Raw genomic sequence first — 13,302 nt, 5'->3', positions numbered from 1 at the left:
TTAGTGAATAGAATGTAGCACATCATCAGAAGGATCAAACATCAGACCAAACAGGTTTCATCCCAGAGATGCAACGGTAGTTCAACATAAGAATACCAATAAATGTAATACATCATTTGAAGAGAAGCAAGGTCAAAAACCACATAACCATATAAATAGATGTAGAAAAAGTTTTCAACAAAAGGCAACACCCCTCATGATAAGAACTCTGAAGAAAATAGGTTTGAAGGACAATGTCTAAATTTTATAAAAGTTATTTATAATCAACCAATGACCAATATCATATTAAATGAGGAAAAACTAAAAAGCATTCTCTCTAAAATCAGGAAGAAGACAAGGATGTCCACTATTACCACTTCTATTCAACACAGTACTCAAAACATTCACCAGAGCAATCAGACAAGAAAAAGAAATAAAAAGGATACATATGGGAAATTATCATTACTTGCAAATTACATGAGACTGTACATAAAAGACCCAAAGAATCCCATCAAAAAACTGTTAGAATAACAGTTAATAACCAACTTCACCAATAGAACATGAAATCATTAGCATTTGTGTACACCAACAAGGAACAGGATGAGAAGGATATTATGAAAATAGTACCACTTACACTAGCTTCAACAAAAATGAAATATCTAGGAATTAACCTAACCAAGGAAATGAAAGACTTCTACAAAGAAAACTATAATACATTAAACAAAGGAGATTGGCAAGGATATCAGAAAATGGAAAGATGTCCCCTGTTCCTAGATAGGAAGAACCAATATTCTCAAAATGGTCATTGTTGAAAAACTGTTATATAGATTCAATGCAGTCCCAATCAAAATACCAACACCATACTTTAAAGATCTAGATAAAACAATCCTAAAATTCATATGGAATCAGAAAGACCTAGAATACCCAAAACAATTTTGGTCAACAAGAATAATGCAGGAGACATCACATTAACTGACTTCAAGCTATACTACAAAGCACCAGTGATAAAAAGGCATGGTAGTGGAGCAAAAACAGACATGTGGCTCAATGGAAAAGAATAGAGGATACAGAAACATTCCCAGGCACATTCAGCTACAGTGGACCCTTGACTTATGAACTCAATTCATTTGCAAGAGTTGGTGGTAAACCAAGTTGTTCATTGAAGGCTTGGGTTTCTCTACACAGCCTTCAATGTCTCCTGTACATAGGCAGACCTCAGTATTCTTAGAGAGACATAGGCCCAGGATCTCTCAATTAACCCCACACAGGAAAAGATGTTTCAGTGTTCTTTCCATAACTCTCTAAGGGTTAAATCTGTATCTGAGACCATCTGGAAGAACAAGCAGCCGGCATTCAGGTTGTAATTCAAGAATTTGGTTGTAAGTTAAAACTAAAATTCTAGTCATAACCCAAGTTGTTCATATGTCATAACTTAAGGGTCCACTGTATTTGATATTTGACAAAGAACCAAAAGCATACATTGGAGGAAAAAAGAGTCTATTCAACAAAGAGTGTTGGGAAAACTGGGTATCTGCAGAAGATTGAAGCTGGACCCATATCTCTCATCATGTACTAAACAAAAATCAAAATGGACCAACAGAAAAGTTGAACCTGCTAGAAAATCAAATAGGTAAAACATTTGCAATCATAGGTGTAGCAAAGGATTTCCTCCACAGAACTGCAATTGCACACAAAAGAATTTGATAGCAAGAATCAACAAATGGAATTACATCAAATATTAAATCCTCTGCACAGCAAAGGAAACAAGAGTGAAGAGACAATCTACAGAATGGGAAGAAAATTGCCAGCTATTCTCAAAGAACAAATATCTAGAATATATAAAGAAGTCAAAATAATTAGATCACCTAAAATAAAAGACCAAATGGGCCAGGGATGTAGCTCAGTGGTGCCGGCACCTTCCTGGCAAGCACAAAGTCCTGAGTTCGATCCCTGATACCAGAAAAATAAAATAATAAAAAAATAAAAGACCTAATCATGGGCTGGGGATGTAGCACCTACATGGCAAGTGCAAGGCCCTGAGTTCAATTCCCATTACTGAAAAAAAAAAAAAATCTAATCAAGAAATGGGCAAGAGGGCCAGGGATGTAGCTCCGTGGTTCCGCTGCCTGCCTCACAAGTGCAAGGTCCCAAGTTCGATCCCCAGTACCAAAAAAAAAATTGCAGAGAGAAATGGGCAAGTGAAATGAACAGATACTTCCCTGAGGAAGAAGTACAAATGCCCAACAAATATATGAAAAAAAATGTTCACTATTTCTGGCCATCAGAAAAATGCAAATTAAAACAATGCTAAACTTCCATCTTACTGCAGAAAGAATGACAATCTTCAAGAAGCCAAAAAATAACAAATGCTGGCATGGTTGTGGTGAAAAAGAAACATGTTCTTCCTACATTGTTGGTGGGAATGTAAACTAGCAGTCATTAGGGGAATCAGAATGGCAATTTCTCAAAGAATTAAACTGGTATTTTCTATACAATGGTATATGAACATACTGGCTTTTATAGACTTGGTACCAAAAAATGTAACATTGTTAGTAATTTTATATGTATTATATATTGAAACTTATAGTGATATTCTTTGGTTGTAGATTGTTTCCACAAAGGGTCACGTGTTAAAAGTTTGTTCCTTGGTGCACTGACACTAAGAGGTGGTGGGATCTTGAAAAGATGGGGCCAAATACAAGGTCATTACTGGTCCCTCCTTGAGCTCTGGCTCCCTGCTTCCCAGCCAAGTGATTCATAGCTGGAACTGTGGTTCATGTGGGATCCAGCACTGTTTGTTTCAAAGGCAGACCTTGTAGTCCACATGGTGCTGGTTTTGCAGGAACATGGAGTGCAAGAATTATGAGGTCAGAGCAAGTTGAACCAAGATTTCAAAGGAAACCCTAGGAGGCCAGACAGAAGTTTGCTGCAGGTATGGAGCCCCCGCAGAAAGCCCCAATGGGTTGATGCTTCATGTAGCTATGAGAATGGAGTCAAAATCAGGACCCCAGAAAAAACAGAGCCGTGCAGTATGCCCACCTGGAAAAGCCACAAGCAGCACCTGAAGCCAGCTCAGTCCAGTAACCATGCACCCTCGCCAAGCAAAGACGAACAGGCCCCAGTCCTTGGGGCCTCCCCCATAACAGTGTGCACAGGGTACACACTCGGAGCTTTAGGGCTTAATGTCTTCACTGCTAGATTTTGGTCTTGCTTTGAGCCAGTTACTCCTTTTTACTGCCCTACTTCTCCCTTTTCAAATGAGAATGTTTATTCTGTGCCTGTCTCAGCATTTTGTCTTGGAAGTATGTAACTTACTTTACACTTTTTAGGCTCACAGCTGAGAAGTCTGCCTTGAGTTTCAGATGAGACTTTGGACTTAGACTTTTGAGTGATGCTGGAACGAGCCATTCTTGGCAGAATGGGCATTCTGCAACGTGACTCCACGTGGACTAATAGGAGTCAGGCCAGAATGCTGTGGTTTGGATGTGGTTTGTACTCCTAAGAGCTCACGTGTTGGAAGCTTGGTTGCCAGTGTGGCGGTTAAGTGGGAGTCAGACCATTAAGAGATGAGGTCATTCCTGTGCTTTCTGTGCTCTCTCTGTGCTCTGTGCTGCAGCTTGCTGTCTTGCCAAATGATCTCTCCCTGTCACATGTACTCCCAGCATTATTTTCTTTGTGACTTTTAGTAGCCTGTTTAAACTCTCCTAACCTCAGCATCCTCCTCTCTGAAAAGAATTTGATGCATACTTCATAGCTGTGTGAAAAGAAACTTACACAATGAATGTAAAAACCTTAGTATGTAAGTTTCCCCCAAAGCACACTCTAAGACTAAGTTGTGGACGTAAATGGTTTGAAAGGCAATCCCAGGAAGCACTGTGATGATACAGATGTGACCCAAGTAAGGCAGGAAATCAAAGACAGTGTGTGATAATTAGCAGGTCACTACTGTGGGAAATGGGGATCCATCCCACAGTGATAAACTGATGAACTATAAAACATGACTCAGAATATGGTTGAGAGGCAGAAAAGGTGCGAAGTTTTCTCACCACATCCTACTCTGTCTTTGAGAAGGATCGTTCCTCTGGGCATGAACCCCTTGGCACATCCTGTCCCTCAGTGAGTTGAGCACATACCAGTGGGAGGAGAAGTCTCCCAGTAACCAAAAGATAGAAGGCCCTCAGGTCAGAAGCCATCGGCAGGTGTCCATGCGGACCAAAAACACTTACTCCAATTGATGTGACAAATGTTTTATATCACCTTGGTGCTTCTTGCCAGAGCGTATATCCCCAACCCCCAATCCTCAATAATGAAGTTAACAGATAAGAGATTGGAAATATTGAGGGTATTAAAACATTTTATTTCTCCCCCACCAAGCACCTCACCTAGCCAAAGAGCTTGGGAGTGCAAGCTCTTCCAATCAGATGGCAAGACAGTTTTTAGGTTCAGCATTTCCTTCCTGCCTGCGAGCTGCTGATGCCCTCCTAACTCCTGTTCCAGATCTTTCTACAAGCAAACTCTCAAAGGCCTGAAGCTCTCTCTGTGGACTCCAGCCTCATAGTAAGCAAAGTTCCTGCAGGGAGATGACCTGGAGAGTTGCCAGGGAGCAAACAGGCATGTCTACATGGAGGAAAGATGAAGCTAGGAGGAGTCAGCAGCAGCTTTTAAGAGCCTCCAAAGTCGATGAAGAGTCCAATCTGACTTTCTATATCATCTACTCTCAAGCAGGGGCCACTACCAAAGGTAGAAATGGATGTCAGGAGGGGATACCAAGTGGTCAAGGTCCAGAACCATATGGGCTTCACCCAAAATGGCTTTGTAAATTGAGACTAAACAGACAAAGAATGTGCACAAAGGCAGAGCCCCAATGATCGGAAGACTTCCTACTAGGCCCCACCTTTTTTCTATCACCTCCTAATAGTGCCATGGGCTAAAGATCTAGCCTTTAACACACAAGCCATTGCTGGGCACTTATTCAAACCATATGTGATAGTTACTTGTGGTGCTAAATTGAATGAGAAGCACCTAGCTCATTAGTTTAGCACACTTCTGGGTGTGTCTGGATGACTGACTTACTGAAGAGGAAGACCCACCTTGGATGTGGGTGGCACCAAGCAATAGGCTTGTGTCTTGGATGGAATAAGAAGGGAAAGAAGGAAGTCTTGCTCTTTGTTTCTTTTGAGGAGCTCCAGTTTCTATCACCTTTGGACATCCATCTCCACTCTTCCAGCACAGACTCTTTAGCCTGCCAGTGGAGACCCTGTTGTTTCTAATATGGTCGGGATCTGGAGTGAGCTGCAGTCCCTAGACTTTTGACTGGGTCCTCCACCTCTCCAGTGCACAGATGGTCCTTTTTTGCATGCTTCCACCCTAACTGTGCAAGCAGCCATGGTAAGCCTACCTTGTAAATAATTTATATATCACTATATTATATTATATATTTCTCAAGTGATATACCATATAAGCTACATAGACAAAGACAAAAGGCAAGGTACAGAGCCAGGGATTTAACTCAGTGGTTCCGCCGCCTGCCTCAAAAGCACAAGGACCCAAGTTCGATCCCTGGTGCCAAAAAAATTAAAAAACAACAAAAAAAGGCAAGGTATAAATCACTAAAATCAGAAGATATTTAACTACTAATTTTACAGAAATAAAAAAGATGAGTATTATGAAAATACTACTGTATTCAAATAAATTGGATAACCTAGATGAAATGGATAAATTTGTACAAACATAAAACCTGCTGAGACTAAATCATAAAGAAATAGATAATCTGAACTAGTAAGGAAACTGAATCAGTGATCAAAAACCTCCAACAAACCTGGGCATGGTTTTATGTGGTTGACAGTCCCAGATACCCAGGAGGCCAAGGCAAGAGGATCACAAAGTCAAGGCCAACCTGGACAGCATACCGAGACCCCCATCTCCAACCAGAGAAAAGGAAACCAGGAAAGACGGATTCACTAGTGAATTCTACCAAAGACTTAAAGAAAAATTACAACAACCCTTCTCAAACTCTTCCAAAAAGTTAGAGAAAATTCTTCCAAACTTATTTTATGAGGGCAGAATAATCCTCATAACAAGGACAAACACATTATCAGAAAATCCAGACCAGTATCTCTTATGAATACTGATGCAAAAATTCTCAACAGATTACTGGCAAACAAAATTCAACAGCACTTAAAGGAATTATAAACCATGACCAAGAGGAACGTATTCCTAGAATACAAGCATGGTTCAACATACGGCAACTAGTCAATATACAGTATACCACATTAATAAAATGAAGAAGAGAAAACTAAATGACCATTTCAAATTATTCCAAAAAATATTTTGACAAAATTCAGCACACCAAATAAAAAAATAACCACTGAATTAGAAATAGAAGGAAACTACCTCAACAAAAAATATGCCCTTATGTGAAAAGGTCATAGCTCTAATTAGCTTGTTGAAAATTTTGTGTTATTACCTGTTTGTTTCTTTTTTGTATAAGTCTTTATGGTTTATGCCTTGCACTTCAAGTAACTACTTTGAAGATAACAATATACAGAGTAATAACTATTGTTATTCTTTTATTATTTGGTGATGAAATTTTGTTTTATTTTTTCATAAGATAAAATATAAAGAAAAAAGGAAAAAAAACAAAAGGCCACAGCTAATATAACAATAGATGAAAGACAATGAAATCTTTTCCTCTAAGATTAGGACCAAAACATGGATATCTACATCACCAGTTCCATGCAACATAATACTGGTAATCTTGCCAGAGTAATTAGCTAAGAAAAATAAATGAAGGAATCCAAGTTAGAAAGGAGAAGTACCTTGAGAAAACAATCCAAAAATTCATTTGGAACAAGAAGAGACCTATACTAGCAAAAGCAATAGAAGGCAATAAAGACAAGGTAGGGGGTACCACAAAGCTACTGGCAGGAGGTACTACAAAGCTGTGATAAAAACAGCATGGTACTGACAAAGAAACAGACCCAGGGATCCGTGGAACAGATTAGAAGATGTAGAAACAACTCCAGACACACTCGGGCACCTGATCTTTGACAAAGTAGCGAAACACCCTCTCTGGAGGAAAGATAGCTTCTTTAATAAATGGTGCTGGAAAAATTGGGTTTCGGCTTCCCAAAGATTAAAACTACACCTATATCTCTCACTGTGCACTAAACTAAAATCAAAACGGATTAGAGATCTAAATATTAAAACAAAAACACTAAAGTGGCTGGAAGAGAGGTTAGGTAGAATTCTTGAAGATATTGGTGTAGGAAAAGATTTCATGAATAAAACCTCAATTGCACATGAAGTAGCACAAAGAATCAACAAGTGGAATCTCTTATTAAAAAGCTTCTGGACAGAAACCACCAACAGAGCTAAGAGACAACCCACAATGTGGGAAAAAACTATTACCAGCTGTTCCTCAGACAAAGGTCTACTATCTAGAATATACAAAGAACTTTAAAAAAATCATACCTCCCAGAAGGGGAAAGGAAAAACTATGAGAAAAGAAAAAAAATGGAAATGAAATCTATGTAAATAGGGAAGGGCAGAGGGGGTGAAGGGTGCACAGGTAATGGGGAAAAAAATAAGAGCCAAGATACATCATGTACAGGTACAAACACCCAATGATAAATGTAAACGAATTGTATACCTAAAATGTACCAATAAAAGAACTAAAAAAAAAAAAACATACCTCCGAAATTTAAAGACCCAATCCAAAAAACGGGCATCTGAAATGAACAGACATTTCTCAAAGGAGTAGAAATAGCAAATAAACATACAAAGAAATGGGGCCAGGGTTTTAGCTCAGTGGCACCACGCCTGTCTTAAAAGCGCAAGGTCCTGAGTTTGATCCCCAGTACTGGAAAAAGAAAAATGAAAAACTGTTCAACATCACTGGTCATTCGAGAGATGCAGATGAAAACAATGCTGAGATTCCACCTCACCCCAGAAAGAATGGCTGCTATCAAGAAATCAACCAATAACAAATGTTGGCGGGGTATGAGGAAAAAGGAACCCTGATCCACTGTTGGTGGGAATGCAGGCTGGTGCAACCACTGTGGAAACCAGTATGGAGACACCTCAAAGAACTAGGATTACAGATCCCATTTGACCCAGCTATTCCACTGCTGAGGATCTTCCCAAAAGAATTAAAAGAATCATACCACAGAGATATATGTGCACCCATGTTTACAGCAGCACAATTTGTAATAGCTAAAACTCGGAAGCAGCCCAACTGCCCATCAACTGGAGACTGGATACAGAAAATGTGTTGTTTTTTTTTATAAAATGGAATACTACTCAGCCATAAAGAATGAGAAATTAAGAGACGAGTATAGCTAAATGGATGCACATTGAGGCCATACTCTTAAGTGAAATAAATAGGATACACATGTGTAAATATGGAATAGTTTGTCCAGTGTGAGAAACTGAAAGTGTAAATAAGGATCAAAGGGCATAATAGATATTGTGAAATAGGAAGAAAAGTTGCAAAGGGGAAGGGGAAGTGGGAGGGAATGGGGAAAGGAAACAAGGAAATGGAATTAATATGAGAAAAAGAAAAAATGGAAACAAAGTCTTTGTAAATAGGGAGGGATGGAGGGGTTGAAGGGAGGGCAGGAGAATGGGGAAAAAATAAGAACCAAGATAGATTATGTGAAGGTACAAATTTCCAATGATGAATGTCATTATATTGTATACCTAAAATGTACCAATAAAATTAATTTTTAAAAAAAGAATGGAGAAGTAAAATTATATATAATTTTGTTGTAGCAAACTCTACAGAATCACCAAATAAGCTGTTTCAGCTAATAAATTTAGCAAAATTGAAATACAAAGTCATCACACAAAAATCAATTGGTTTTCCATATATCAACACAGAACATTGTGAAAAAGAAATTAAGAAAATGATTCCATTTACAATAACATTTAAAAAGAATCAAATATTAAGGAGTAAACATAACCAAGGACAGAAGAGACATACATTGAAACACTGCTAAAAGAAATTAAAGATATCAATAAATGGAAAGACATATCATGTTTAGGATCCAAAAACTTAATATTAAGATATCAAGGCCGGGGATTTAGCTCAGTGGTTTCACCACCTGCCTCACAAGCGCAAAGACCCGAGTTCGATCTCCGGTACCAAAAATAAATAAATTAAATAAATAAAGAATGAACAATAGGGCTGGGGATTTAGATCAGCGGTTTCGGCGCCTGCTGCACAAGCACAAGGACCCGAGTTCGTTCGAGCCACAGTACCAAAAAAAAAAAAAAAAACTATTGGGCACATTTTGGGCCAAGGATTTCGCTCAGCGGTTCTGCCACCTGCCTCACAAGCACAAGGTCCCAAGTTTGATCCCCGGTACCAAAAAAAAAAAAAAAATTCAGATATCAACGCTGTTCAAAGCAATCCATATATTTAAACCCAATTCTATCAAAATTCTCATTTTTCTTCAGCAAAAGTACAGAACAGCCCCATCCAGCCCTTGCCAAGCACACCAGAGGAGCACTGGAGAGAAGTCCTGGGTCGCAGGGAGCCCCACCCCATCAAGCTCACAAGCACACAGGCAAGGAGAGAGGTCCTGGGTCGCAGGGAGCCCTACCGCACCCAGCCCCGCCAAGCACACCAGCAGGGAGCAGGAGAGAGGTACCGAGTTGCTGGGAGCCCCAACCCATCCAGCCCCTGCCAAGCACACAGGCGGGGACCAGCCAGAAGGTGAGGACCCCCCACCACTGGTCACACCCATGGTGGTGATCCACTTAGCTGTGAGGGTGCCCGCAGGACACCCCCCCTCCTCTGGCCTCTTGGCTGTACTGGTAGCTGGTTCCACACTACAAAGACACAGGGGACACCCGACCACTGTACTGGGTAAGTTGGAGGGACATCACCTCCCATCAGAACCCGGACTATCTTCAGGGGAAGAGAAGCTGGAACCTGCAGTATAACCTTGCAGAGTTCAACCCTACAGGAGGACAGGGAGTTCAAACTGAGACTTGCAGCCAGAAATCTGCCTGAATCTCATGGGTCTGTGACTGGCTTGCTGAGACTCATTGACTTCGATCTGCACACTGTTGCCCACGTTGTCTGTTGTGACAGCAGAGATACCCTGAATGAGGCCCTTTTCATTTTTATTTTTTATTTCCAAAATTAGTATTATTGGGGGGGCGGTTGCTCTTATTTTTAATTTTTTTTCCTACTCTTTGGAAATTTTTCTCTTTTTCCTCTTCTTTCTTTTCTCTTTTCTGTTTCTCTTACACTCACTCTCTTACTCTCCCACATTGTTCTTTATCTCCCTTTTTGTTCCTGTTCTGGCCCTAATTTGAATTTCTTCTTTATTTTTCTTTTCTTCTCTTTTTCCTTCTCTCGCCTGTATCCTCGGGCCTCACTGCTAACCTTGCCCTATCCTTCTACCTATCCCTCCCTCCCCAACCCCTTCTAACTCCCCATCACAAAGAGTAAAATTGCTATATTGAAGAGTTTATTCACTATAAACATATGTTGCGTTAGTCCTCGATTTTGATTTAATTCACACAGTAAAAGGGGATAGATTAATAACTACCACAAATTGTCATTTTCTAAGATGTACTTGATGCTGTGGTGTGGCTGATTGTATCACTTGGGCTAAGGCATTGTTACTGATCTAGTCAGTGGTCCTTCCTGGTCCAATGAAAATGAGACAGCCTCAGAGTCATTAGAGACTCAAAACCTAAAGACCAGCTATATCTGGAAGACACCTCTGAGAAGCAATCATTCCATAAGGGTTCTAATTACAAGCAACAAAGATACAATAAGCAATTTCGAAGTATCAACCCAGGAATCAAACCAAGGACAGTACCAAAAACACAAGTGAGAAGACATTTAAGCAAGGCACAAACTCAGACTTCCACCCCACCAAGGGTAAATTCTGGGGTAAATGAGGTGGAAAAATCTGATAATCAACCACCTGGACACCCTGAACTGATAGCACAGGAAGTAACAAAACTGATGAATGAGGCTCTAGAAAAATTCAAAGAAAAATAATCTCCCAGATATCTACAGAGATGGTGACCAGTGTGAAAGACATGATTAGAGGATCTAGAACAGAAATAGATTAAAAAAAAAAAAATAGATGAGCCTGGAATTTATCTCAGTGGTTTCACCTCCTGCTGTGCAAGCGCAAGGACCGAAGTTTGATCCCCAGTACAAACAATCAAAACAAAATAGATGAGCTCAGAAATATGCTGGAAGCCATGAATGATCAACAGAAGAAAGAAATGGAAACCATGATCACCCAACATTAGAAAGAAATGGAATCCATGAAACAGATTCAAACAGATATTCAGGAGATCAAAAACTCCAGTGAAAGCATGCACAACAGATTAAGGGACTCTGAAGACAGAATATCAGATATAAAAGACAGGATTGCAGTTAAGGACCATGAAAACAGAGATTTTTTAAAAATATTAAGGGACTAGAAGAAATCAATCCAGCAGATGCTAGATGATGCAAAGAAGAATAACATAAGACTGATAGTAGTCCATGTAAAAACAGGAGAAAGCACAATTGACATAAAAACCTGTTCACAGAAGTAATAGTGGAAAACTTCCCAGACAGAGGCAGAGAATTGGACATACAGATAAGTGAGGGATATAGAACTCCAACTAGCCATGATCAAAAAAAATGTACATCTAGACATATACTTGTCAAGATCCCAGAAACCCTACAGAAAAACAAAATCCTACAAACAGTTAGAGAAAAGAAACAAATCACCTACAAAGGAAAGCCCATCAGAATCACAGCAGACTTCTCAACACAAACCGTCAATTCAAGGAGAGCCTGGAGTAAAGTATTTCAAGACCTAAAAGAAAATAACTTCCAACCTAGACTGTTGTATCCTGCAAAATTATCTTTCAAAATCAATGGGGAAATTAGATACTTCCACAACAAAGAACACCTGAGAAATTTCATGAACACCAAACCAGCACTCCGAGCAATTCTAAACAATATCCAAGAAAAAAACAATGAAGATCACAACTCCATGAGGCCCAACAGAGGGAAGCCACCAGGCAAGGTAAGAAACTAAAGGGAAAGGGGGAAAAAATAAGAAATAAAAGAACCAACAACAGTAAAACATCAAGACAAGGATGAGTTAGTATCTATCAATTATAACTATCAATGTTAATGGCCTCAATTCACCATTCAAAAGAAACAGACTGGCAGAATGGATTAAGAAGCAAAATCCAACAATATGCTGTATACAAGAAACACACCTAAAAAAAAAAAAATTTTTTTAAAAGGGCTGGGGATTTAGCTTAGTGGTTTTGCCACCTGCTGCGCACACGCAAGGACCTGAGTTTGATCCCCGGTACCAAAAAAAAAAAAGAAAAAAAATTTTAAAAAAGAAACACACCTAACTCAAAAAGAAACTCATGGACTGAAAGTAAAAGGATGGAAAACAGTCCTCCATGCCACAGGAACCCAGAAAAAAAGCAGGGGTAGCAATCTTACTTGCAGACAAAGTAGATTGCAAACCAAAACTAATTAAGAGAGACACAGATGGTCACTACATCCTTGTGAAGGGAACAATCCAAGAGGAAGAGATGACAATCCTAAATATATATGCACCAAATATGAATGCCCCCAACTATACAAAACAAATATTAATGGATGTGAAAAAATGAAATAAGCACTAATACAATTGCAGTGGGGGACCTCAACACCCCTCTATCACAAATAGATAGATCAACTAGGAAAAAAATTAAGAGTGAAATTCTAGAACTAAATGAAGCTGTAGAACAAATGGACTTAATAGATGTTTACAGAGTGTTCCACCCCACAAAATCAGAATACACATTCTTTTCAGCTGCACATGGGTCATTCTCCAAAATAGACCACATGCTAGCTCATAGGACATGTCTAAGGAAATGTAAAAGAATTGAAGTTAACCCCTGTATATTATCAGACCATAGTGCAATAAAATTGGAGATCAATAACATAAGAAACCGCAAAACCCCCACAAACACATTGAAACTGAATAACACCCTCCTGAACAACCAATGGGTCACAGAGGAAATTAAAGAAGAAATTAAACAGTTTCTACAAGTAAATGATGATGCCAGTATAACATACAGGAATCGATGGAACACAATGAAACCAGTTCTATGCAGGAAATTCATAGCAGTGAATGCCCATATTAGGAAAACAGAGAGAACTCAAATAAATAACCTAATGCAGAATCTCAAACTCCTACAAAAAGAAGAGCATAACAAACCCAAAGCTCATACAAGAGAGGAAATTATAAAGATCACAGCACAAATCAATGCAATGGAAACTGAGAGAAT

General features: G+C 39.3%; 1 protein-coding gene across 1 annotated transcript in view; it reads right to left on the bottom strand.

The window, feature by feature from the left end:
* The window catches only part of Zscan25 (zinc finger and SCAN domain containing 25), a 51,961-nt gene that overhangs the window by 16,274 nt on the left and 22,385 nt on the right, over positions 1-13,302 (bottom strand). The window lies entirely within an intron of this gene.

The sequence above is a fragment of the Heterocephalus glaber genome, unplaced genomic scaffold (assembly GCF_053883595.1).
Source record: "Heterocephalus glaber isolate CG9 unplaced genomic scaffold, H.glaber_assembly_v1.0 deba00001610, whole genome shotgun sequence".
Taxonomy (NCBI): Eukaryota; Metazoa; Chordata; class Mammalia; order Rodentia; family Bathyergidae; genus Heterocephalus; species Heterocephalus glaber.
This window is presented reverse-complemented; position numbering and strand designations above follow the sequence as displayed.